This window comes from Neopsephotus bourkii, unplaced genomic scaffold, assembly GCF_033783945.1.
Source record: "Neopsephotus bourkii isolate Nb327-2 ecotype Australia unplaced genomic scaffold, CSIRO-AGI_Nbou_v1 NB_107, whole genome shotgun sequence".
In the NCBI taxonomy this organism is placed as follows: domain Eukaryota; kingdom Metazoa; phylum Chordata; class Aves; order Psittaciformes; family Psittacidae; genus Neopsephotus; species Neopsephotus bourkii.
The window spans coordinates 4,260,253-4,285,779 of record NW_026900624.1 but is presented as its reverse complement, the minus strand read 5'-3'; the positions used below and the strand labels follow the sequence as shown (position 1 = coordinate 4,285,779).

The 25,527-nt window shown below is 40.3% G+C and overlaps 1 protein-coding gene and 1 long non-coding RNA gene across 3 annotated transcripts in view; one reads left to right on the top strand and one right to left on the bottom strand.

Moving 5' to 3' along the window:
• The window catches only part of LOC133214017 (uncharacterized), a 28,224-nt gene extending 16,197 nt beyond the window's left edge, over positions 1-12,027 (top strand). The window contains exons 2-3 of the long non-coding RNA XR_009725960.1: positions 10,542-10,620; positions 11,420-12,027. This is a non-coding gene — a long non-coding RNA (uncharacterized LOC133214017). The remainder of the gene's footprint in view (positions 1-10,541; positions 10,621-11,419) is intronic.
• The window catches only part of LOC133214875 (potassium voltage-gated channel subfamily KQT member 1-like), a 486,013-nt gene that overhangs the window by 67,730 nt on the left and 392,756 nt on the right, over positions 1-25,527 (bottom strand). The window lies entirely within an intron of this gene.

Sequence of the window (25,527 nt, the reverse complement as noted above, 5' to 3'; positions counted from 1 at the left end):
AGTATCATAAGTGGTCTGTTACCTGTGAACCACTGCAACAGTGGTCTCCCTACTGGCCTATTCTTAAGTCTAAGTGGCATCTGATTGGCATCAGTGGGGTGCCTTCACATGGCCTCAGATCTTGGGATGCATATATCCAGGCACAGATTTCAAAGTTCTGTGCTAGGTCTGTAGTACTTCCTGCATGGACACAAAGTCTTTGAGGACTCAGGCCCTTAGAATGTTGAGAATTTACTTTCTCTCAACAACTTTTGCAACTTGAAACAGTTGATGGATGGTTTGAAATTTGACAACACTGTCTGAATCCCTCCTTGAGTCTTTAATTGTAACTGGATGACACAGTAGCACACATAACTGCCTTTTTCATCTTCATTTTTAATTTTTAATTTTTAGGGTTTTTTTTTAATTTTTATTATTTCTGAGGTGCTGACTTTTCTTACACATAAACCATGAAATGTATTTGCTATGCCAGCAGTCTGTGCTATGATTCCTGCTGTTTATCAATTCAAATTTTCTTGGCTGATTACATTACAACTGATGAGCCAAACACCCCAAGGCCTGATCATTAGGCAAAAATCTCACCTGAAATCAAAGCGAGCTACAGCCTAAAGGGTGGGACTGTCTGTCATGAATATTGAAAAAAACATCATCAAAATGCACCACACCATCACGTATGTGTAATCAGAAAAGCCAAAAGTGTTTTAGTCTTTTTAGTGGAAATAATATTTAGAAAGAAACAGACTGGAAGGGTGTGAACACACCTGAGGAAAGAGTCTGAAAGTAAAATTTGGCTCATGCGACTAGTTTGGTACATTTACAGGGGATTATTTCTAAGACTGGAGCTGGCAGAATTTAATCTTTCCCCTGCAGATCTTCTCTGATTAATCTGAATTTTCTCACATTTAAAAAAATCAAATATTCATTCAGCTTTTTTTCCCCCTCCACTTACCACTCATTTCTCTCCGTCTCAGCAGAAACTAAGCTCTAGTTGACCCATGAAGAATACATGAAAGATTAACTCTCAATATCTGCAAGCAAAATATCTTAAAACAGTCCAGCCTGACAAGGTGTAATTCTTCTGCTCCTAAACCCCACAGTTATTCAGTGAGTATCACAGTATTTCATTGCTAGGTTCACTAAAAAGTGTTAGATACATAGGATAAATCCAGTGTTGTAGACTGACTCCCACATGCTTTGCACTGAACCCTAATTTCACTGCATATCGTAAAATACAACTATTTATATTGTCAGATCAGTTCCAAAACCCCCAGCTAAGAGATATGCAGAAAATTTGTGCGGAACTGACAGGCAGCAGCCCAATACCAGGTGAGTGTTATCCGTGTATCTCTTCTTATCCCATTATGCAACATAGGTCTGAACAAAGCTGTCCTTAGGACAGGCTGTTAGGAAAAGTATTTCCTGAATTAAGTACCATTTCTGGAATTACGTTAATAATTTGCAAGCCAATAAGAGTTATGTCTAATCATGAAGTGCAATCCTGCTCTATAATGGCTGTACATAACAAAAGCCTGTAGTTGTCTTTTGTTTACCTCAAATTACATTAGAATATAATAAGATAAGCAAACAAATCTTGCTTTCATGTTCTGGAAGTCTGTTTCCTGCTTCAATGTGTATGTGCAATAGGAAACAGTAACTTAGGTATGTTTAGAAGGTCATCTGTCAGCCACTTTGTTCATGGAACAAACAGTTGTATAACATTTGCCAAGTGTTGGGGTAACTCCACCTGGCTTTTGTGGTTTTACAAGGCACCAGTAAACATGAAGAAATACCACTGAGAGAAGGCACTGACCTTGCTCCACTTCTTAGGCAAAAAACCATTAGGTTTCTGTAGCCAAGTCACGTGTATTAATAATGAAGGCAGAGTTTGTTGTTTGTTTGTTTGTTTGTTTTGTTTTGTTTGTTTGGTTTGGTTTTTTTCTTTATCATTAATGTGCTCAGCCATAGAATCATTTAATCACAGAATGGTTTGGGTTGGAAGGGACCTTACGGATCATCTGGTTACAAAACCCCTGCCATGGGCAGGGACACCTTCCACTAGAACCAAGTTGTTCAAAGCCCCATCCAAGACCAAATGCTTCTTTACATACATTCTCTGGGTTGCTTCCTTAGGTCCCTGTGTTTTGCAGGGGACACTCAGGAAGGACTAAGACCTTCATGTTGATCAGACCAATGGAGTGAGGCCAGTTCTACTCAGTCAGGCTATATCTTAGGCCTGACCTCCATAAGCTGCTAGGAGCCCTGATTTGTTGCTACGCAAATTCTACCTGTTCAAGGCACCCAAAAGGCCCTGGAAGCCTGTTCTAGCCTCAAAATGGTCAATATGCCACTATTTGTCAAAAGAAGAAAACCCCAAAAGGAAGAATTTATCTTCTTTGGTGAGCTAAACACAGTTTCAGCCTGAATCCTCTCATGGTTGAGTGCATGCAACTCAACACACATTTCTCCCATGGGACACTGGTCCCTTTCCCTTTGAGAAAATCAGGCACATTGTCAAGATAGGGGAGGCCAGGTGAGCTGCTGAAAATGAAGTTGTGGGTACCCCAGTGATACTGCACTTGTTCACATGCTGTGTCAACAGCTTACGGCTGGATATTGTGCAGGATGACTTGCTTGGGTAACATAGCTCTTGCTCTTTTAGTTGCCTTTCCTACAGCCAGCAAACTCTGCAGGAGAAGTGAAACCCCACCTCAGTGCCAGAAGCAGGACTGCTAAAGAGCTCTAATAAGCAGGAAAGAAAGCAAGCCCTCAGAAGAACATAAATAGATGCGAAGAGGTGGAAGGGTGAAGCAGTCTGAGGCATCAGATCTGATGGCCAGGCTAACCACACAAGTCACTTCATGCAGGGGGTGGGCTCCACCAGCCCAGGGCTGTTGCTGTCCCAGGATACTCACAGTTCCTGCCCTGCGCCCTGGGCCCCTTCTGCTCAATGCAGGGGATTGTCCTGGTGTCAGGGACCAAGGGCTGGGAGAGCTCCCACACAGACAATGCTCATGGCACAGTCCCACCACCCCTCCAAACAACAGGCCTGGGTCTCAATTGTGGCAGTTTCAGCTCAAAGAGTCTGATCTTAGTAGGAAAAGCGCACTCAAACTTAATCAAGATTTTTCTAGAGGCAAGATTTTACCCTTTTCCTGTCTGTAATTCTTCGTCCTAACTCTTTTCAGCTGCGGCCAAGTCAAACATCCTTAAGATCTGAGATTGCTGCATTCAGCAAAGCCACACACAGCAACTTCTTAAAGATGCAACAAGACTTTTGCCCCTTCTCTGTTGTGTGGCTACACTCGGGGCCCCCTTTGTTTTTGAAAAGGTTCAGTTCTGCACATCTGGAGCTGTGCAGTGCCCCACCAGGAAAGGAATATGCTTACAGCAAGTGTAAGAATAAATATTTACCAGAATTCATCTGTAACAACAGAACAGGAAAACTATTTAAAAACAACAACAGCAATAAAGAAACCAGCCAAGAAATAATTGAGAGGTTAATCCCATTGGCTGGACTGATCTATTTTTACACTAAGAATAACAAACAGATCTGCAATATATTGTACTTACTATTTTCAATACAGTAGCACTGAGGGCCCTTGTTCAGGAATCAATCTGTCTCTGACATTGCTCAGTTTTATATCAAAACCTAAAGCATCATTTTTATGTAAATGTCCACGAGATAACCAAGTACTGAGGCTTCACACCCACTGAAGTGAATTTAAAAGCTCCCACTGACTTATGTGGGTGTTGGATCAGGCCCCACAGCAACTGCTTTGGTTCAAAAGCAACATATTGCTGCTGCAAATGTAGACAAGGTTTAGGTTTGTGTGATGAAGATTGTGTTATAAATTTTGTATGGGGAAAATACATATTCTCATTTGCTTTTCAGAACTGCTTTTATCTTTAAGTGTTACGACAATGTTTTACTAAGCTCTAAGCTGACATTCTGTAAGTTAAGGGAGGAGTGAATGCCGCTAATGCCTCTGCCCAGGAACAGACTTGGTTGCTTGTGTGTGGGTTGTACAAGGCTCAGGAAGAACAAAGGAGCAATTGCTCCCTGGTTAGACCTATTTTTCTGAAACGTCTTTGCAGAGAAGAAGGGCTCAAGGAAGTGGATACTTCCCAGGAGGGAGAAGAAGAGCCAGGTGTTTGAGTCAGCATTAAAACCTCAGAAGGAGGTGCTGTCTCTCTCTGCAGAGACTGAAGTCTTAGGGAGGATGGAAGAGGAAAGGGATATACACCTTTAGAGGAAGATCATGCTAAAGATGCAAGAATCTCATTGCAAGATTCAAAGGTAGACAATGGAAACCACGTAAATCTGAGGTGACCTGAAATCTTGAGAAGACACTGGTATAATACACAAGAAACACTAGCCAAAAATGAGGAAAGAGCAGCAGAGTGTGACTAAGAAGTGTGTCTTAATTTAACCAGATCTATACAGCATTTATGTTGCTTTTAAGAAAAGAAAAATGCATCACAGGCCTTTTGCCTTTTACAAGTTTCAAAGATGATCCTTTTAAAGATGGAGAATATACCTCAAGAAAAGGAAGAGGAGGTGGAATGAAGTACCAGAAGATCAAATGGCTATGTAGCACGTCTTCTGTTTCCAGCAGTGGCCAGAAGCAGATGTTTATGGGAGAGTATAAAACTGAGGATGTGCAACATTATTCATTTCCTTATTTGGCCTTCCATTTTGGGTAATCTGCTTTTCAGGGACTTCCTGAGCTGGATGTTCAATATTGACAGTCATGTCCTACCGATAGAGCTTTCCGGCATGAATTCTTTGAACCTATTTCAGTATCACTCTTGTCACTGTCCCATGGAAATGAGCTTTATAAAGTTACTATATGATGCCCAATAAAACACAGAGCTTTCTCCCTGCACCCTAACCTGCTAAAGTAATTTTTTGTGCCCCATTGCTTGTGTTGTAAAACTTAGTCACTAATGGTTAACTGCTGTCTCTCCTGAATTTTGAGACTTCTCCCATATCTCCCCTCAGTCACGTCTTTTAAATTTATGATGCTTGTGTGGTGGAACCGGATAGACCTTTGCTCATTGTTGGTGTCTTTGCTGGGCCTTCTCTAATTCTTCAGTCTCCTGAAATGGGTGGGCATCAGACCTGCATATTGTACTCATGCTTTCAGAAAGGCTTTTTTAGCTATTGATGAATCTGGGGATGATAGAAGCAATCTGATGACTGAGATGGCAGAACCTGGAGGCTTAGTCTACAGTTGCCTGAGTAGTAAATCTAGAAATCTGGAGGAAGCACTTGGAAGTTTCTCAGATTGAAAACTTCTTTGGACAGAAAATATTTGCATGGAGACCCTAAAGCTCCTTGATCAAGGTCTAAAACAATATAAAAGGGAGCTCTGCCCAAACAAGCCTAAAACACAAGGATTTGTCTCTACATGGAGATGCCATGCAGAGCAGACTGAGGATGAAAGCTGAAGTCATTCTCAAATCCATTATGTGTGATCCTGATATCCACACAATGTTTCAGGTGGTATTAAAGGCCTCCGCTCCTGTTCTTCATTCCTTTGATTCTGTACCTAAGAGTAGCTGCTAAAGAAAGAGCTAAGGCATATCTAAATCTCTTATGACTTTTCCTTTCTTTTCACTGACTTTTTCCATTTAATCTGAAGTTGTGAAGTCTATGCAATTTTGCTCAGAACACCACAAAGATATGGAATAGATCATCTTCACACACCTTATATATAGATCATCTTTTATATGGTAAATTCTTTTCTTTCTCTTTAAACTCAAATTCTGTTCCCAAGGATGAACAGGTACAGTTAAGGCACTTTGAGCCCAAAGTTATTGCTGGTTTCTTCAAGTGTCCATGTGAGCTTGAGACAACAATCACTTAAGAAAAATCATAGCACATACATTTGAAAATGCCAAATTCAATCTTTGGGTGACCGTGGAAAGCCCTATAAGACATGAAATTCTTTAAAAAATAAGGAGGTGATGACTTTCAAATTAGGTATTTAAAAAATAATCCACTGGATACTAAACACTCACGACTTTTTTATTGTTTGGAGCATAGCTATTGATTTACGTAAAGAAAGCAGACAATCCGAATAATGGGAAGACTGTTCTTCCCCACCGTTTATAGCTCATCCATTGCCTCAGCCCTGTTTTCATTCAACTCTCTAAATTCTAAACTAAACCATTGACCGGACGCAGAGTGGAAAAAATATCTTGAAATAAACAGGCTTCTATATTTATACACATTCCGCTGTGCTTGTGATAAAACTGATCAAGAAGATGAGTGTTTCTGGAAAACAAATAATTCTTCACAAAAATAAAGATTAAAACAAAAGAAAAAAGTGATCCAGTGTTACATCAGTGGTTGAAGGGCAGAGGAGAGATGTAGTCTGAATTTTGCCGAAAGGTTTGATAAGCTGGGGAAGAGCTCTGAAGCATAGGAACCTGGCAGTATCCATCTGATAGTGGCAGAAGAACACAGGATACACAGCAAATGAGCAAAACCTGACATAGCCTTCTGAGGCTGGTATCCTTTCCTTGCCACGCTGACATTAATCTGTCCCACTGTCCTTTCCCTTGTACCTCATTGCAAGCCATGTCTCAATGAGTTTACCTGTCCTCAGGGGCTATGATGGCATATAATACTTTCTCTGTTGTGACCAGTTTTAATTACAAGTTTTAATTGAGCATAAGGCTGCTCTGATGAAGGACACAGTCATATTGCGAGTTGGTGAGTAGCAGACCTGGTATTTGTGGCATTTATTTCATTGTAAGTCAGCTACCTGAAACACATCCACATGGGGAGACTAGCTCTCAGGTGTTTATTTTAGTTTGCCATAAAAACAAAGAGAGAAGAGCAGTGGGAACAAAGCTTCATTCATGGTTACCCAGAATTTTGTCAGCATTATACAATTTTTTACTCACTGTTTATCATTTCAGACCAATAGAAAACACTGAGAGAAGGCTTATTACCTACTAAACCTTATCTGAAACAGAAAGTCCTGGCAATATGTGACTTGTCCAAGACAAATTCTGCTGGCATAATAGTTAAAATATCCAGATTAAGCCAGCAGACGTACTGACGAGGTATAATAAAAGCACTGTAGTTTTAAGGCTACTGCTGGTATCTTGGCAATTTGATAAATGAGATCCTGTCTCATTTTGTGGAGCAATGTAACCTTACTGACTTCAGCAACAGTTGCATGAAAAATACTGCACGGCAAGAACTGCCCCAAAGTTAATGGAAAAGAATAATATCCCCCAAATTTAAGGTTATGCAACTGTGTGGCAATGTAGATTGCCTAGAAATGGACAGCACCAAAGAAACATAAAACAGTAGGAGACTAAGTCCATGCAAATGATTTATAAGGGCAGTTTTTCTTTAATGAAATGGAGTGCCATTAACTGACTAGCTTCTCGCTGTTCAGTTAAGTCCTAAATGCGGCCTGGTGTATTTTAGTGATAGCCAGAAGTGACTTTGCTGAAGTCAACAGAATAACCTCTGCATATTAGTGCTCCCTTAGAGTGAAGCAAAGACAGGGTATTTATTTCTGAACAGGAGCAATGGTACTATGGCATGGTACCTTTTACATGTTGCTATAACGGTTCTCTTATGGTTGCTATAAGTTTTTGTCATGCCAAATGGGGGCTATACTTTTGTGATTTAATTTTCCAGCTTCTGGTGTACTGCTTCTTACCTAGACAGCAAACTAGCACGTTTTCAACATTGAGAATAGCGACTAGTTTTGCCATCTGGGATTGCAGAAAGCACAACGGTGGAAAAAAAAATACTGTGTCTGAACATGGGAAATATAAGAGGCAGTACACGCACACAGAAGCAAATAAGGCACTATTCTATAAACAGCTGTACTTAACATTGATAATTTGTTAAAAGAGAGAAGACAAAATATGCCAGCTCAAATCCAAATTCCTTTAGAAGTCAGCTGTTTCAGGACCAAGCGCATGAGTCCCCTCAAGGAAAAAAGGAAAACACCCCTAAACAAAGAAAACGCAGTGAAAACCAGTCTTGGACGCATGTTAAATAATAGCACTGCCTTGAGATAAAAGGGCACTGGGGAGAATTTAGAAAGGTCATCACTCCTAGGGTTTTATTTCCATGGGGTCACAAACTTTAAGTTTACTTTAACACAAGCTTAAACCGCCTTCAGATTATTTCTCTTAAGGAAAAGCATGAGTTAGGAGAGAATGGGAATGCATAAACAATTTGAATGTCACAGCCTAGTAAATAACAACAAGTAGCAGTCCTAAAGGAATGGCTGCGGATTTCAAGGAGACATGGACTCATGCAGGATGTGAGTAACTACCATAGACTTCCCACTATCTTAAAGTGGGCTCCCACTGACGTTATTGGTATCCTGTGGGGAGAGAATAGGACCCATATTTTTAGATTTGTGTATGCTAGCTATTTTCTGGAGTTGTTAAAACACTAGTATATTTTTAGTGGTTCATTATATTAAGTTGAAGAGCCTTTGCGTTGTGTTGTGTCATACGCAGTGTGTGAACTTCCTGGAGCTGATCTGTTCCTTTGATCCTACCAGCCACAATAGCAGCATAGCTGACTCATCGGCCACCCTATTTCTTCCTTATTAGGAGCTCCCCAGGTAGGCAGAAAAGTGTCAAATGGGACAGTATAGCCCATACTGACTCTGAGTCTATCATTGACACGATGTCCACTGCAGATGGGAAGAATCTGAGCAGTATCAGAGATACTGCAGATATTCATGTGTTTGCTCTAATTATCCTAAGCATATTTTGTATACTTTGCAACTATAGCAATGTCACCCTATATTAATGACAAATTTCTTGCAAGGTGCAATTATCTGTGCTTATCGTGTAGATAGCAGGGCTTATTAGATAAACTGCAAGGCCTGATGTACATATAGAATTTGTAATTGAATGTATCTTGACTAATATAAGTTGATATACAGAGGTCATATCTAGGTGTTTTTTCTGGTATATGTTTCTAGGAAAGACTGAAGGTCAGTTTTCCTTTGTGAAGTCCCTTTGACTTTCCTGTTATAACTGTTATTCAAAATAACAAAATCTGATGTTCTACTAAATCTGTATTTCTCTTACTGCCTTCCTTTTCATCAGTGAACATTTAATTTGTATTGTCAGTAACACATGCTAGCTGTTAGAAAATCCAAATAAAATTATGCAATGCCTCATGACAGACATTCCATTTCCCCACTCCTCACTGCTATACACACGATCCTTCATGACAGCTGTTTAAGATGCATGGCACTGACTCTTTCCACAATGCCACTATCTAATGTGAATTTGCTAGAAAAATAATACAGTATTACTTTTCATTTTGAAAACATGGCAGTAACTAAATTCTTATGTGCAATATTTTGAGAACAGTTATGTAAGTTTAGCTTTATGCATTTCAACAGGATTTGCAAAATACTTTTATTTGAGGTAAGAGAATCACACAATGTACTTTAACATATTCTGTACTGGCTCTCCTGGCCAATCCCCTCAACACAGTGTACAACAAGACTTTCAGTAGTTTATGAAGCCACATGACTATTGTCTAAGAGGTATTTTCTTCTTTTCCTTGTCTCTGCTATTTCTCCTTGTCTCCCTGCTTTTTTTCCTTGTCTCCCTGCTTTTTTCCTTGTCTCCATCTCTCACAGGTAGAAGCTTGTGCAGCCTTCCTTCCCTTCCTTCCCTCCCTTCTTCATTCCCTTCCTTCCCTTCCTTCCCTTCCTTCCCTTCTTCCTTCCCTTCTTCCTTCCTTCCCTCCCTTCTTCTTTCCCTTCCTTCCCTTCCTCCCCTTCCTTCCCTTCCTTCCTTCCCTTCCTCCCCTTCCTTCCCTTCTTCCTTCCCTTCCTTCCCTTCCTTCCCTTCCTTCCCTCCCTCCCTCCCTCCCTCCAACCCCTATTTTTGCCTATTTCCCTCTTTACCTCTTTCTTGTGTGTGTGTACATTGCACTGCGGATTTATATTAGTGAAGGAAGAGCTGAAGAAGAGCACTTTTTTATAGTTGGAGCAGAAACTGGTGACATCTGAAGTAATGCAACACACTGAACTACAGTGAACAGACAGGAGGGCAGTAAGTTACCCTAGTTCAAAGTATGTTTAAGATAACATTTTGGTTGGCTTGCAACAGCCGTGCTGTAGAAGCTCACAAGCTAAGGAAGGCTGGGCCTCATTAATACTTGGATGGGAGATCTCCAGACAGCACCAAGATTTATTTCAGAAGGTTGCATTAGTGACTTCATAGCTGGCACTTTGAATTGGTGCTGTTTCAGTGTTTAGCATGATGGTAGGGATAGAATATTTAAGGGAGGAGTAGTTGTATATTCAGCTACTTTGCACAGTCTTTACTTCAGCATAAAAGAAAAGTCAGATCCAGGAGATAAGAGTGAGTGTTTTAGCATTAAAATGCATTGTCGCTAGCTGTAAGTCTAGAGGTTTTACTGCCGTGTTCTTGGCCAAGCTTCTGCTTGGGTTCCTTCTGCTCATGAGTGTGATTTCACACAGGGCTTGATTTGATCTAAATTCACATTGCTCCTCCTGTGACAGGAGTGAACCTGCTCTCCTCCACTACTTCCTGTTACATACTCTTTACTCTGGATGAAATGGAACCCTACAACACACAGAGGTAATGCAGAAATGACCAGACAGATCAATGAGGTTCTGCAGCTGTGTGATTTAATGATGCCACAACAAAGGATATGGTGGGGATCCAAGGGTGGAAGCAAGGTAGGGCTATTCTACTGGGCCACTCTCAGTCTCAAGTGACTGCTAAAGTGGTGCCCTGCAATCCCTCACTGGTTTAGTTTTGAGAAGACACTCTGATCGTCCTGTCCCAGGCCTTTCTTTGCGGGGTTATTTCTATGAGCTGTCACATCCCTTCAAAGGATGGCTGCCGAGAGAATGAGTGACAGGGCTTTATTTACCTTCCACACAAAAGGTGCTGCCCTTCCACAAAATAAAAGACCTAAAGTTTTCAACTGCCTTTGTTTCCACAAAATCCAAATCCACCAAGAGTAAGAGCTCTCTTAAAATCTCCTGCAGCCTCTCTAAGGGCACCGCAGGGAGTATTGAGGCCCTGGTCACAGTGCTAGCTTTTAGGTTGCCACCTCAGTTTTTGAAGATGTGTCAGGCTCCCTGAATGCTGTGTGATGCACAGGAACTGTCTGTCAAGGGGATTTTTCCTCCTTTGGGTTAATTTCTAGGGGAAAGGCTAAAGTGTCCTAGTCTAATACTTGTCACCATAGTACGTGGGTATCTGTGCATATATGTGTGTACATGCATGTATACATAATCACAAACATGTACACAAACTCTTCTGACAAAAAAGGAGGGATAAGCTGTTAATTACAAAAGCAATTCTATCACTGTATGAAATTTAAAACTTAGTGTTTTACTCAGAATATTTTATTATTATATTTGCCCAGCTTCAATAGATGGCAACTTCAATGAAAGGGAAGAAGAAAAACCAGAGCTCTGCACCAGCCAGTGATGGGAATGGAAACATCTCTCTGTTCCATCCAAATGTAATCTCCAGACCAGCCTTCCCTCACACTGCTCTTTCAGGCAGCGATATGTTGGAAAGGATTTTACAGCTTCAACTGTTTTTTCTATGCACAGGAGAGATTCCTGGTCTCAGCTGTGTAAATGTTTTAACTGAGATTCATGCTTGGCTATGCAGGTCATTGCTTTCTCTTCCGGCCCACACAGGCCAAATGAATCTATATAAGCATAAAGTGTCCAAAATCAACACAGTATTTTTCACTTGAACACACCCATGGCACGTGGCTAACTCAAAGTACAGGGTACAATGCCAAGCAGTAGATTTGTACATTTGCCTGATATGAACTTAGCATGATTTATAAGAAAAGGTGCAATAGCCCTGTTGTGTGCCTTTGCAAATCTGACTTGGCAGAAACCCCTTCCAAAGGAGGAACCCAAGGAAACCAAACTCTCCCTTCTGCCTTAAAAAAGGACTAATCTAACATAGGAAATGTTCTGAAAATATGTAATTTATATTCAGAATTACCATGTATTTCTTTCTGAATTTAATAAACCTCTAGTTCCTTTACTGGAAGAATAAAATATTTTTCCTTCTGCTCTTTCAACTTCATTGTATAAGGATTTTAGGGAGACCTTGAAACTCATAAAATCATAGACTGATTTGAGTTGGAAAGGATCTTAAGATCATCTGGTTCCAACCCCCTGCCATGGGCAGGGACACCTTCCAGTAGACCAGGTTGCTCAAATCCCCATCCAAACTGGCCTTGAACACTGCCAGGGATGGGGCATCCGCAACTTCCTTGGACAGCCTATTCCACTGCCTCACCACTCACCAACTCAACAGGAATTAAATGATTAAAACACCTTTTGTTTTAGAATGACTTAGGTAGCTCTGGAGTCAGGTTTAACTAATGCAAAAATCTTGCACAGATTGTGTTCCCACATATTCTCTAGAACTCTTTGCAACATCAAACGAAAATAACGCAATCCAAGGCATATGCTCCTGTGGTGTCAAGACTCTCCTTTTGTGACACTTCCCTAGATGTTTATTTCTAAATTTCAGTGTAATCATAAAACCAGGAACTTGAATACTATTTTTACTAAATAAATGAGCAGGTCATGAGTTTTTTTTGACTTATCCTTGTTGCTTGAGACTGCAAGGCTAACTGATTGTTGGGCCCCCAGAGAAGGCCTTGCAAACAAATATTTGTGATGCCACTGTTTGCAGATGGTTTGGCTCATGGGTTTCCCACTGTACTGGGCTCATCGACACTTGCCTGCTGGCATGCACAAGGAAGGCAGAAGGCTTTGCTGCTGTCTGAGAGTCCTTGAGAAATAAAACTAGATAGCTTTGGCCTTGATACAGGAGCATCTATCATTTTAAGTCTAAAAGCATATGTATATAATAAAAATAACATAGTTCTTCTGCAACTGATCTTAATAATAGGAGGAGAAGGGCTTCCATCTTTCCCTAAACTTGAAAAAAAAAAAAACAAACAAACAGAAAAAGAACAAAAAAGAAAGGTCTAGAGCTGAAAGAGTGATGCAGCTGCCTTAAAACATCTTTATTTGTGTATCATGGTCATTGTCACTATTGTCACAAACTCCCCTTCTCTTTGCCAGCTGCAGGGTATAGAGGGAATTGCTGCCTATGAGCCTTACACCACACAGGATGATCAACATGTCTTGCCTACAGCAAAGGAATGCTCAAACTGCTAAGTTATTTGGTAAGCTTCACATTTTCTTTTTTCAGCTTTATAAATCTATATAGGTATTATATCTTTGCACTTCTTTCCAACAGCATTTATCTCCACAGATCTGAGTCAGATTTGGCAATAATTGAGACAATAAAGCCATGATGTTTTGCTAAATCAGTCCTGTCAGGGAAAAAAGTATCAAATATTTCTCTGCTTTTGTTAAGGGCAAAGTTGCCCTAGCAAACTGGAAAACTGCTGTTTTCATTTGCCGACCTTTATTTCTTGTACAATTGGATGGAGGGAATGGACATTGCTCCTTCTTCTTCCATGTATTATGTTTGATCTAATGTACCCTCTCCATTGCCCCTTTTCCACGTAGAAAAGTCCTCATAGTCTACCCAGTCTAAAGTTGTACAGAAACCTCCCATGCTTTTGACCATCCCTGCTCCCTAGGTATACTTTCTTTCTAGTTCTATCAAAGTCTTTCTAGAGCTGGGATTTATATTGCAGTATAATGCAATATAACTCCTCTCTGCTTTTAATTTATCTCCCAGTAATTCCCAAATGCCTTTTTCACTGATGGCCTAAGATAGCTTTTATATAAAAGTGTAGAAAAGAACTCCATGCAGGCACTTCCCAGTACAGAAATCTTTAGTTTTTTTTTCTCCTCTTATTATATGTTATTTTGCATTTACTGACTCTGAACTCAATCTACTATTTTATTACCCTGTCAGCAGAAGCTCTTCACAGTCATAGTTCTGGGTACCTTGAATAATTTCATAGCAACAGAAGACTGCCACCCATGAAATGCTAAATAATCCAAAATTACTAGCCTTCTTTGCCACTGCTCACAAAAGAGAACAAGTCTCATTAACACTTTGATTTTATATGCCTATCATATTAAGGGGATATTCACTTTGTCTATCCTTCATGTAATGCAGAGAAAGAGCAGATAAACAGAAAAGCAGACTCACTGACAGAAGATCATGTCTGTACTATGGAAGGGATTTGCATATTTCAGCTCAAGTTTGTGTGAAATGAAATAAATAACCTAAAAGCTCCAATGGTGCAAATCAATTATATCAGCAAGTATTAACGAAACCCAAGGGTCTCTTTCTCCATCTGCCATCTATGTACAGAGGAGCCTGATGTCTCTACAGTCCCCAGGGGGCTGTCCTAAACTGAAGTTACTAGGGATTTATCACCACCAATATAATAATACTCTGTAATTTGTAAGCCTAGTTGCTGGACTTTTCATGTATATTATCTATTGAGTCGGAAGATAAACCTTTAGCTATGTAACTGTGGCAATCCTTCAGTGATTTCACTTTGAAAATATGTAAGAGAAGCTGTGTATGGTGTTTGCCTCTGATTATTTATGTAGTGAAAATACATGAGATTTACTCTCAAGTTGTTGAACCAGTCCCCCTTTCTTATCTTCATGACAACTGCTTGCAACATCTGTCAATGCTTGTTGAGGAGTGCACCAAGACACAAAGGGCACTAGGACAATTACTCTGAGTTATGTACTCCACTGTCAGGATGCTCTTGTCTTGGTTTTGAAAAAATATGTTCAATGGGAATAAGATAAAACCATGTGACCTTTATATAGTTTAGAAAGTGTATGTTGGCAAAGGCTTGTCTCTAACAAACACTGTTTCTTCTTTAACTAACATCAGGGGAAAACCCCATCATAACTCTTTTAAACTATTGTAAGACAATAAGCTACTCTACCCAAATAACATATGGCATCTTTCTCAATTCAACCTGCAGTATATCACTTTGACAGACTTCAAACTATCCTCACAGTCACAGGGGGACAATGCTGACAGATACAGAGCTCAGGAAAGTAAAAGGAAAATTTTCCAATTGTTTCAATAGGAAAAGATCCTGTCAAAAGAAGGAAAAGGATAAGACAATGGAATTTCAACTTATGGGGATAGATGATCCTTCTGCTGCCACAGAAAACCTAATGTATCTGCTGACAACTGCAGAAGGATGTATTTCCTTCAGGAATTATTTTTTCTTTTATTTTTTTAAAATATTTGTATGCTTAGGGACAGTTCAGTTTTAATTCCCAGTTAGTGTTGAAAAAAAACAAAAAAAGCACAATTTGCTTCATTTCCAAACTGAAAGAAAATCCAATGCACAATTTGTTTATTATTTCAATATTTGAAAATGGCTCATTAAATCTGTGAAAAATATCAATTAATAGCAGGTATACAAGCAAGAGCCCCAGTCCTGCATGTTTATGTGACAAGATCTGGAACTGCCTACTGAAATAACTGCAATGGACAGAGTTTACATGTCTGAAGCACATCTTTGTATGGAAATATTTGCATGACCTGGGTGTTAAGGCACATGTTTTCACAGAAGATGACGTTTTCCCACCTATTTAAGGCTTGATTAAAATCCCATTTAAGTTGATGGAAAAGGTCCACATACCTGTAGAAATTGAATTAAGTCTGTAAGAAAAACTCACCACCCTCAGGTGTTGAATCCAGCACTGAGTATTGGCTTGTCTTGACTGGACAAATGTGTGTCTGATGGTGCTCAGGCAAGGCTACCTAGAGCCTGTTACATAACTAATTGCACACTTGGTCTAAATCACTAATGCTGTGTGTGTGAAGCAACACAGAAAGGTCATCTGCCTATGAACAGGTTGATAGGGGAAGTTCTGAAATGGGGAAAAATAGGGGAGACCAAACCACCTATCACTACTGAGTTGCTGCGGAGCCCTTACTTCCAGAGCTGAAAGGGAGGAGGCTGTCATTGGCTGCATCCAACTTTGACCCAAGTTTGCATTTGAAAAGGTAACTTGGCTATCTCTCCCACTACAAAGCAATCTGTAATACACATTTGCTTTTGCGTTGCTCTTTAAAGATCAGGATCTGAGCAACATGGTCTAGTGGAAGGGTGGAAGGTGTCCCTGACCACAGCAGTGAGATTGGAACTACACGAAGGTCCCTTCCAACCCAAACCATACTATGAGTCTATGATTTTCTGTTTTTCAGACTGACACATATGTACAACTCTAGACAACCTTCCCTTCTTACAGACAAAAGCCACAACAGCAAAAGCCTCTGCAACTCACACCATCATGCTGCAAACATACTGAACAGAAAAAGCAAAACTGCTAATAATTATGCTTGCTCAGTAGGTATAAAATAATTGCTCCTCCCCCATTTCCCTTTAGCACCCTGGAGAGTTAGAAAGAAGCAAAAACACCACAGCATAGTTTAGATGAAAATATTACCAGCTGAATTAAATATATATTAAATTACTTCACTTGCCCATTTTGTTAATTGATGGTAAAGGAGACTTGTTCAGTACTTGGCCAGGGCAATCTTCTGTTCAGACTCATAATTTGGGTGTCTGTGAAAATCCTGTGTATACTTATATGTATATACACATAAGTAAAGGTACAATCATATCATGAAATCAGTGACTAAAAATTTCAGACCTTTGTGACTGACTAGCATCATAGGCAATCTGAGGCACCAGAATTGTTCCCAGTATTACAAGAAATGTTACAAAGCTGAAGTTGTCCTAACACAACCATATTACATCCTCAAGAACTGGAGCATTTATGAAAAAGCTAGTATTACTACTGCAGTCTTCTTGTAACAGTTGGCATGACAACACAGTATTTCTAGGAGTAGTAAAATCATCTGTGAGACCATGTCAAGGTCTCCTGACTCATCAAGGAGAGTCATTAAGGTCATCCTGAGTAGGGTAACAGTCTTCTCTGGAGAAAATATTTGGGTCTATGACAATAAGTAAGGGCACAGGGGGTATCTGACCCATTCATGCAGGTCTGAACTTCCATATCCAGGGAAGTGTCCTCAGGGATCCAACCTCTATGGCACTGCAAAGCATTTTGATGGGATGCCGTATGTGGCAGACCAGTTCAGGAAGCTGTTGTGCACCTAAAACTAAAAAGGAGCTGCTTGTGCTTATGGACAAGAATTCAGAGAGAAGGTTTATTTTCCAGTAACTGGAGTACTCTGAAATACCTTGTTGATGTGTCCATAATAAGTATGTAATAATCCCCCTAATAGCCTTAAAGGTCCCATAATATATTCCACAGTTATAATGTGGGATATGTGTCCATTTTGAGAAATGACTGACAATTTAAATAATTTTACAAAATAGTCTCAAGAGTGGAAGTAAGTGACTGTATGGTTCTGTAGAAATACATGTGTAGAAAAATAATGCCAAATCTTGAGAAATCAATGGAGCGGTAATTTTACTGAATGGCTGGCTGAAACAATCATTTTGAAAAATGACTGGAAATTTTAGTCATTTTGCAAATGACTCATGCTGCAATGTGAATAGAACATGCTTATGCGTTTGCAGCTGAACTGAATGCCCAAGAAAATGAGGGACTAACAAGCAATCACTACTCCCTGTATTTGCTTCCCATCACTCTGAACTTCTCAGACCCAGTAATCCATCTGGCTCTTGACCTGAGCTGTCCCTGCTATGTTAACTATAGGCTTGCTGGTAAGATGATTTTATGTTGGATGCTCACTACACAGAAGTCTGTAATCCTGTTTCACTTCTGCTCCTAGCAAATGTAAGAACAGATGTCTCTGGGCTCAGAGAGTGATATGGCTCCTTGGCTGCTTCCGCTAATCTGACCCAAATGTATCTGCAGTCTGAAAAATTAGCAGAACGTCCAAATGCCAAAAATTCTACAACTAAATATGCAAACAATTACCATTTGCAAATGCTTGTGCGAATGTGGGCGTTCAATCCTGTGGGTGTGCATGTGCATGCCCACAGCAAATCCACACCCACATGGACTGCCATTAATCACTCTGAGGTGTTTATTCCTGGCTCATGAGGATGCATTCAGAGAACAAATATTTGGGTTTGGAGTGCATTAAATTACATTTAAAAAAAGAAAAAAAGTGTTTCTTGAGGGAGGAGACCCCTGACAACCACACAATGGATTTGCTCTTTTATGGTGTTAAATAGGCTGATTGGTAGAAACTACTAAAGATGACTGCCAAGCTGTAAACTGTGTGGGAGAGAGACCATCTCTTCTTACACATGCAAACAACATGCAGAATCCAGTTTATGACCATTGGCAGAGCCTTGATGAAGGCTTTTTCCAAGTCTCCAAGCCTTTAGTCTCCAAGTCTTTAGTCTCCAAGCCTTTCCACTGACCCTGTCCTCAGTCATGACAGTAGCTTAGATTGCTTATGCCAGCTTGCTTAGTTCATCAGTTTGATGACATTATGAAAAAAAATGTGGTGATCACTTGAAAGCATTTATACTAGAAGTTTGATTCTTGCTAGCAGACTAGTGAAAATGAGTACGCACATCTGAAAAGTGGCACACAAATTGGCATCCACACATCTGAAAATGAACATACACATTGGCATCCACTATGCAATACTTCTGTAGCAGCCCAAAGAAGCTCAAAGCTACTCAGTGGAGGAAAAAAGCAAAAGGCTCAGCTATGCTCAGCCTTTATCCATCTTCCACTGGATGCAGGGTATTAAGTTCTGCATTCTCTTAAATTCTCATGACTGCCCCACCACAGCATATCTCTTTATTAATCTCCAGGTAGCTGGAAAGTACTCATCTGAGCAGCATAGCTGCATGTAGGAATGGGCCAAGATTTGTGGTAATGGGAACAATGAAAAGTAGCCAGAGGCAGTAACCTCTTTGGTTTGGAACAGTTGTAGCTGGAAGGAGATGTTTGCCCGCCATCTTAGTTGCTTTTTGTTTTATTATTGCATAAACCCTAACACCCGGAAAATTCAACTATTACCTATATAGGAAGGAAGAATAATTGAAGGCAGCTATTTAAGCAAGGCTGGAAGAGAAGGTTCATTCAGATTTGTGAACCTTGTGTAATTTATGGTCCATGATGCCATGGCTACATTTCTGAAATGAAATGACTGGCGATTGTTAGTTCACATGATGGTCCAGCTATGCAGAATGAAGGAGGACTCCTGTTACTTTACTGCTGTCAGACAGTCTCACTCTCAGTTTCATGTGGGAAATGCCCAAAGAACCAACTGCAAGAGTGACCCTGAATCTCCTTGGACTGGCAACATCTTCACCTTGTGGAGTTCCTCCTCTGACTGCGCTACTAAAGAGAAAAAAATCAGGCTGCAGGTATGAACTTACAGAAGTTTTCTTTCAACAAAAGATATCCTTAAAACCCCAAATATCACCCTCCTCTTGTTGAGTCCTTTTCTCCTTAGTCTGCACTTACATTGCACTGAATCCTTTTTTTTGCAAGACCAGGCTACCAGTTTCTCAGATTCTACCGGCACTGTACTGAGTATAAATAAATAAATAAATAAATAAATCTTTCTGGAAAATGTCTACAATCAATATCCTTCACAGAAAGTAAAATGATTAGATCAAATCCTTAACAGATCTGGTGAAACTTTGATATCCAAACACAGGCATGGCTTGGTGAGTTTTCTGAAGCAAACCTGTACTTAAATTGGGGTCTGAACTGAACATTAGGGCTATAAAATACCTTCCAAATATTTTTTTTTAGGGAGAAGAGAATCCAGGGTTAGAGGAATTGCCTGCATGAAAATACACTGGATAACACACCTCAAGCATGAGTTAAACTGAACTTGATCAATCATGAAATCCACTTCTATTCTATTCAGCCTGAATCATATTTTAAAATTTTATATCTCACATCCAAACATATATAATGTACACACACACAAAACCACACATATATAGATTTGAGCATAACAGTAAATAGCATATACGTGTATACTTGAACTTCAGTGTGCATGTGTAATAGCTGTCAAATAAAGAGAACTTTTGTCAGCTGATGTTAGCATATTGACCTGGATGTGAAGTAATGATGATACAGCTTAAGCAGTAGAGGATCAATTTCTTCAGAGCAAATTTACTCAACAGCTAGAAAAATGAATATACAACATTGAACAAACTGAAAACAGTCTCAACTTTTGTTGCTTCCCAACCACCATGACAATATTTGGAAACCACCTGTGAAACGTACACAAGGACTGGCATAATTTCTTGGTTTTGCTGCTTACTTTTTCCAAAAAAGGGACCTTCAGACCTGTGCACCTGGAGGACACCATGCACAGTGAAATAAAAAAAAAGGAAACTGCTCAGAAATACTTCTTTGCCTCCAAGCCTAACAAGAGTTCTTTGGGGATGTAAAAGTTCAGTAATACTGAACAGATGTGAGGGTAGCCCAAATACAATACCCAGAATACCTTTCCAAGCCTGTTGTTTTTGGTTTTTCTTTTAATAATTTATCAAAATGCTTACATGCTGCTTCACTTGGATATTAAAAAAATATTATTAAATGGAAGAAAGTCTTTTCAGAAGGCTTTGAGCTTTAATGCGTTTCACAGAACACCCAGTCAGAGAGGAATGAAGGTGCAAAAATCCTGCCAAGTGCTCAGTGAATGGATAAAGTGTTAGAGGTGATGTGTGTTTTCAGAAGACATTAGACAGTATAATTTCAAAATTAGGACAGGACACTCCCCCCTTTTCAATCTGAAGGCCAAGTGTTAAAGCATATGGGCACCGTGTGCTGGACAGACTGCACCCTGAAAGTCCTATTCAGGCAAGATGTTTAAGGGATGAAATGGGTGGGAAAAGGCAGATTCTCAGCTTGGGATGCTTTAGGTCATAACATATACTTGAAAGTTTCTGTTTAGTACACATACTTCCCTTATTCAGATGCTAGATACTAGCCTATGTCTATCAGGGTAAATGAGCATATATTCTGACTTATACACATTTTGGAGTACTTACACATCTTGCTTAAAAGCAAGGACATGAATCCAAACCTGGGAGTCCATTCTCTGATACCAACAACATTAGCTAAAAAGTTGATGAAGCTACACCCATTTTAACCCTGATGCAGGAGGGAAATCAGAAACTCTAGAAAGGAATGTGCTCAAATCCTTATTCTGTATTTGAAAATTTGGAAGACCGATGGGGAAGGAGTAAAGCCAAAATCTAGATGTGAGTTTGGCAAGTGGTACAAATCTCAGCTCAAACCACTTGGGAGCTTTGGACATTCAAGTTTTGTTTCCAAATCTGTTTCTGGGCCTTGAGCACATCTTGAATCTGGGGTGAATAAATAAATCACTACACCAAGAGAATAATTTTTTAAACTTCCCTTCTATGTGGTAAGATTTTTTTTATATTTAGTCATTCTTGATACCTGCCCTGCAGACAGGATTTACAGCTGTCTTGTTTCTTGGAAAATCCTTTGGCTGGCCATTGCACTTGCTGTTTTCTTTCTAGCCAGCAGGGAATGCTGGTGTATGGAAGTAACTCTCCCTCTGTCACGCAGAGAAATGCCTCCTCCTCAGCTAAGAAAGCATAGAAAACATTCCCTGCACAATCTGGAATTTATTTGTTTCTGGAACAGCGGTGTTCAGACAAAATGCCAAACTGGTTTTCAAGTGCAGAGTACTCTTACCTTTGTCTACCCTGCTTTGCTAGAGTAGTCTTAAAGTAGGATGCCCTATTTTACAGCACTTGCTATTAATGCTTCAGCCAAGAAGGATGTTCATGCTGCAGTTGTAGAAAACCTAGCTTGCCTCCAGGCTGGAAGACATATTGGTCTTTAACTTGCCAGCCTCTATTCTTAAACATGTAAATGATCCAAAGATCTCTCAGACCTTGACATGATATGACAAAACAAAGGTATTTATGTCCCATGATTATTTTTGCTTGTCAGACCCAGTGAGGATAATATGCAGATGTACTTTAAGACCTTCAGTATTCTCAAGAGAGAAAGCCCTTTTGGCAGGCATCCTTACTTTTTCAATAAACATGAGGTTTTCTAGGTTTTAATTTATAGCACTGAAAGTATCTTTTCCATGCTGTAGCTGATGATACTGAAAGTTAGAAGTTAATAGTACCACAAAAACCCCCTAAAGTCCTGTTTCCAAAACTTGTGCACATTCTCTATACTTTTTGAATGAGAAGATATTTGGGAGCAGACTCTCCAAAGTAACAGCTCCAAGACAAATTTCCACAGGGACATTCTTCACTTTGCACTCAAAAACCTCAGTCCCCAAGGAAAAAGCTGCACCATACTTAACTGCACCCCTCCAGAGTGGAAATGTCTGCCAAAGGAGAGGGGAAAGAAGAATGATACTGTGTTTGGGCTGCAGTTGCAAAACTGATGGGAGAGAAAGGAGGCAGTGCAGCTGTGGCAGAGAAATGCACAAGTTTTATCTGACTTGACTTCCCAGATCATAAATTTGCTGATCTTGAAGGGCATCCTCATTCTTTGACAACCATTCACAAGCCTCTGGCAAGCCCTAGCATAGGATCACTGCCAATATCTACAACAAGCAAAGGCTGTAGTTTGACAGCTTGGCAAGGAGTGCATCATGGCAGAGTTTCTGCCACCCCGGTGTTTTGTGCCTCTGCCTCAGCTATGGGTACACCAAATGCCCAAGCAGAAGTCAACTAAAAGAATGGTCAGACTCTCAAATCCTGTGCAAGATGCCATATCATGGGACAGGTGATGTGGCTGCTACACAGGGCCATGTAACATGGGAGGCGTCAGGTTGTGTACCACCAGGAAGGAGGTGCTGGAGTTAGAAGAAGAGAGCACAGTCTCTTCTGGGACTCCCGAGACTTGGGTCCTACCAGGTGTCAGGCACTCCAGCTGTAATACCACAGGGCCACTGTCATCTAATACATACGTATGTATACACACCTATACACACATTATGCACTAGATCCAGCCAGTGACTCAATTGTTGTAGCGGTCAACCATTAGATTGGTACAGAAGATGCTGATTAGGATGGCCCTCAACACAAGAAGGATGTAGAACTGTTAGAGTGAGTCCAGAGGAGGGCTACAGAGATGCTAAGAAGGCTGGATCACCTCTCCTATGAAGACAGGTTGAGAGAGCTGGGAGACCTTAGTGTGGCTTTTCAATATGTAAAAAAGGCTTATAAGAGAGATGGAGAAAGACATTTTACCAGAGCCTGTAGCAATAGAAAAAGGGACAATGGTTTTAAACTGAAAGAGGGCAGGTTTAAATTGGACATAAGGATGATGAGGGTGATGAAATTCTGGCACAGGTTTCCCAGAGAAGTTGTGGATGCCCCATTAAGGGCATCCACATAATAGGGCATCCTGGTTCAAGGCCAGGTTTGTCCTGGGCTTTAAGCAAACCAATCTAATAGAAGATGTCCCTGCCCATGGTGGGTGGGTTGGGCTAGGTGATCTTTGAAGGTCCCTTCTGACTCAAAGTGTTCTGTGATTCTTTGATTCTATCTCTGTGATATCAAAATATATACTTCATGATCAAATACCCATAACAGTGATAACAACCAGTTTCACTATTAGCTAAGCACCTTGCTGTTGATTTCAATCTTGGCTTTGTTTTTTTCTGAAACTCCTTGTATTATCTGGGAAGAAAGCCAGACACCACTGAAAGATCAGTTTATGACAAGACAGACCTATTTATCAGCTTCATAACACAGGGGCACCAGGATACACACCGTCCTGATGTTTCATTCCCTTTGTTTCCCCTCCTAGCCTCCATCCTATCACTGACAGTTCTCCTTGGGACTTCTGGAGCACCTTCGCTGCCACAGCCATGAGGGACTGACTTCCCCACATGCAGACTACCTTCCTCTCTTTTTGCAGACTTCCCACCAATAACAGGAGATCTGTTAATGCTAGGTATGAAGTTTTCACAGGAGCTAAAGCTGGAGTTGGTCCTGCCACAAAGAAGCTCCTGAACTAAAAGAAAATAAAACCAAAACATAATAAGTAGGTTTTATTTTCTTTCTTTCTTTCTTTTTTTTTTTTTTCTTTCAGATTTCTCTCTCTCTGAATAGGCCACATTTTCACAGACAAGCAATGACCTTGGAAGAATATAACGACTGCTACTGCATATTGCTGTTTTTAAACACTGAGCTCATATTCTGATGGAGGCAGCTAGGCAGAAATAGGGCTAAAGAGCAGTTCCTGTGGAACTGCAGTCTTAATTTTTATAATAAGATATGATGGAAAGAAGTGTTATTTTTAGAGATGTAGTTTATCAGGGAAATTTTAGCCTGCAGATGAAATATTACTTTCATGATCCATATACATGGATTTTTATGAATGTTTCTTAATGGATACATTTTGCTTCCAAGCCAGTGCTGGTGACATTAAAAATTATAATAGCAGCATTATGAGGAATAACCTGGTCCAAGAACCCTTTAGAGCCATGAGCACACATAGCAAATGAGTAGCATTTGCACATAGCTATAGCTCTTCCATTTACCAGGGTGTGCAGACTCTGCACAAAATCTCAGCAAAGCTGCACAGGAACAGAGCCACCATGTTAACTGGGTTTCTTGGGCTGCTTCTCCACTGTTCCATGTCCTCACTGAGCAGACAGCAGTAATTTTCCATGCCTGTATAGAGCTCATTCAAAGATCACAGTCCTCCCTGGTACTGCTAAAGCTTTGCACCCTGACACTCCCCTTCCTTCAGGAAAATGCACTTTATGCAACAGCTGAGTGTTGCTGGCCTCCAGTGTCTGTCTCTCAGTGGGAAACACCTGAAAAGTTCAGTAACTTTTATGCTAGGTAATCAGCCTACAGTATGATCTGCACACATCCATCAGGACTGTGGCCGAGTGCCCCAGGTATAGCTTCCAACAGTGAGACTCTTTTTTCTCTTCTTTTTTCTTTGTTTACTTTCCAGGAGTTGTCTGAAGTGTTTCCAGTCTGACTTTACGCGGCCTCAGTTCTGATCTAACTGTCTTTCTTCCTTTCTCTTTTCTTTTTTTTTTTTGTCCTTTTTCCATGGGTAGCCTCACTTGAACCTCCCAGCAGCTTAACAGCGAAGTCTGCTGACTTGCATCATCCCCGGGGAGTAGATTCAGTCAGCCTCTGTCTGTGGGTGTCTTCAAAGAGCTCCAGCAAACTGACAGCTTGCTCTTCTTTTAAATACATAACTGAAAAAACTGAATGTCAGCACAGGATTGCTGGGGGGGTGGTGAGCGAAGAACTGGATTCGTGAAGGAAGCTGTGCAAGGGAAGGTAGAAGGGTCTTGAAAAATACCCTGGTATATCACAGGGAGCAACCTGAGGTGGGGAGTGCAATCTGCAAAATATTGAGATTTTATGAATTTTATAATGATATAGAGGAACTTTAAAATTTTCTTTTGGGTTAACTTGAAATGTGCCATTTTGGTTTGGGTTGTTTATCCCTTTAAAGCCCTTCTTCCCTCACTTTTAATGAAATATGGGCTGATTTTTTTCCAAAGGTCATCTTGGAGTAAAAGAGTTTCATTTCAGGATTGATGAAACAACATTTCAGCTTTCCATAAGCA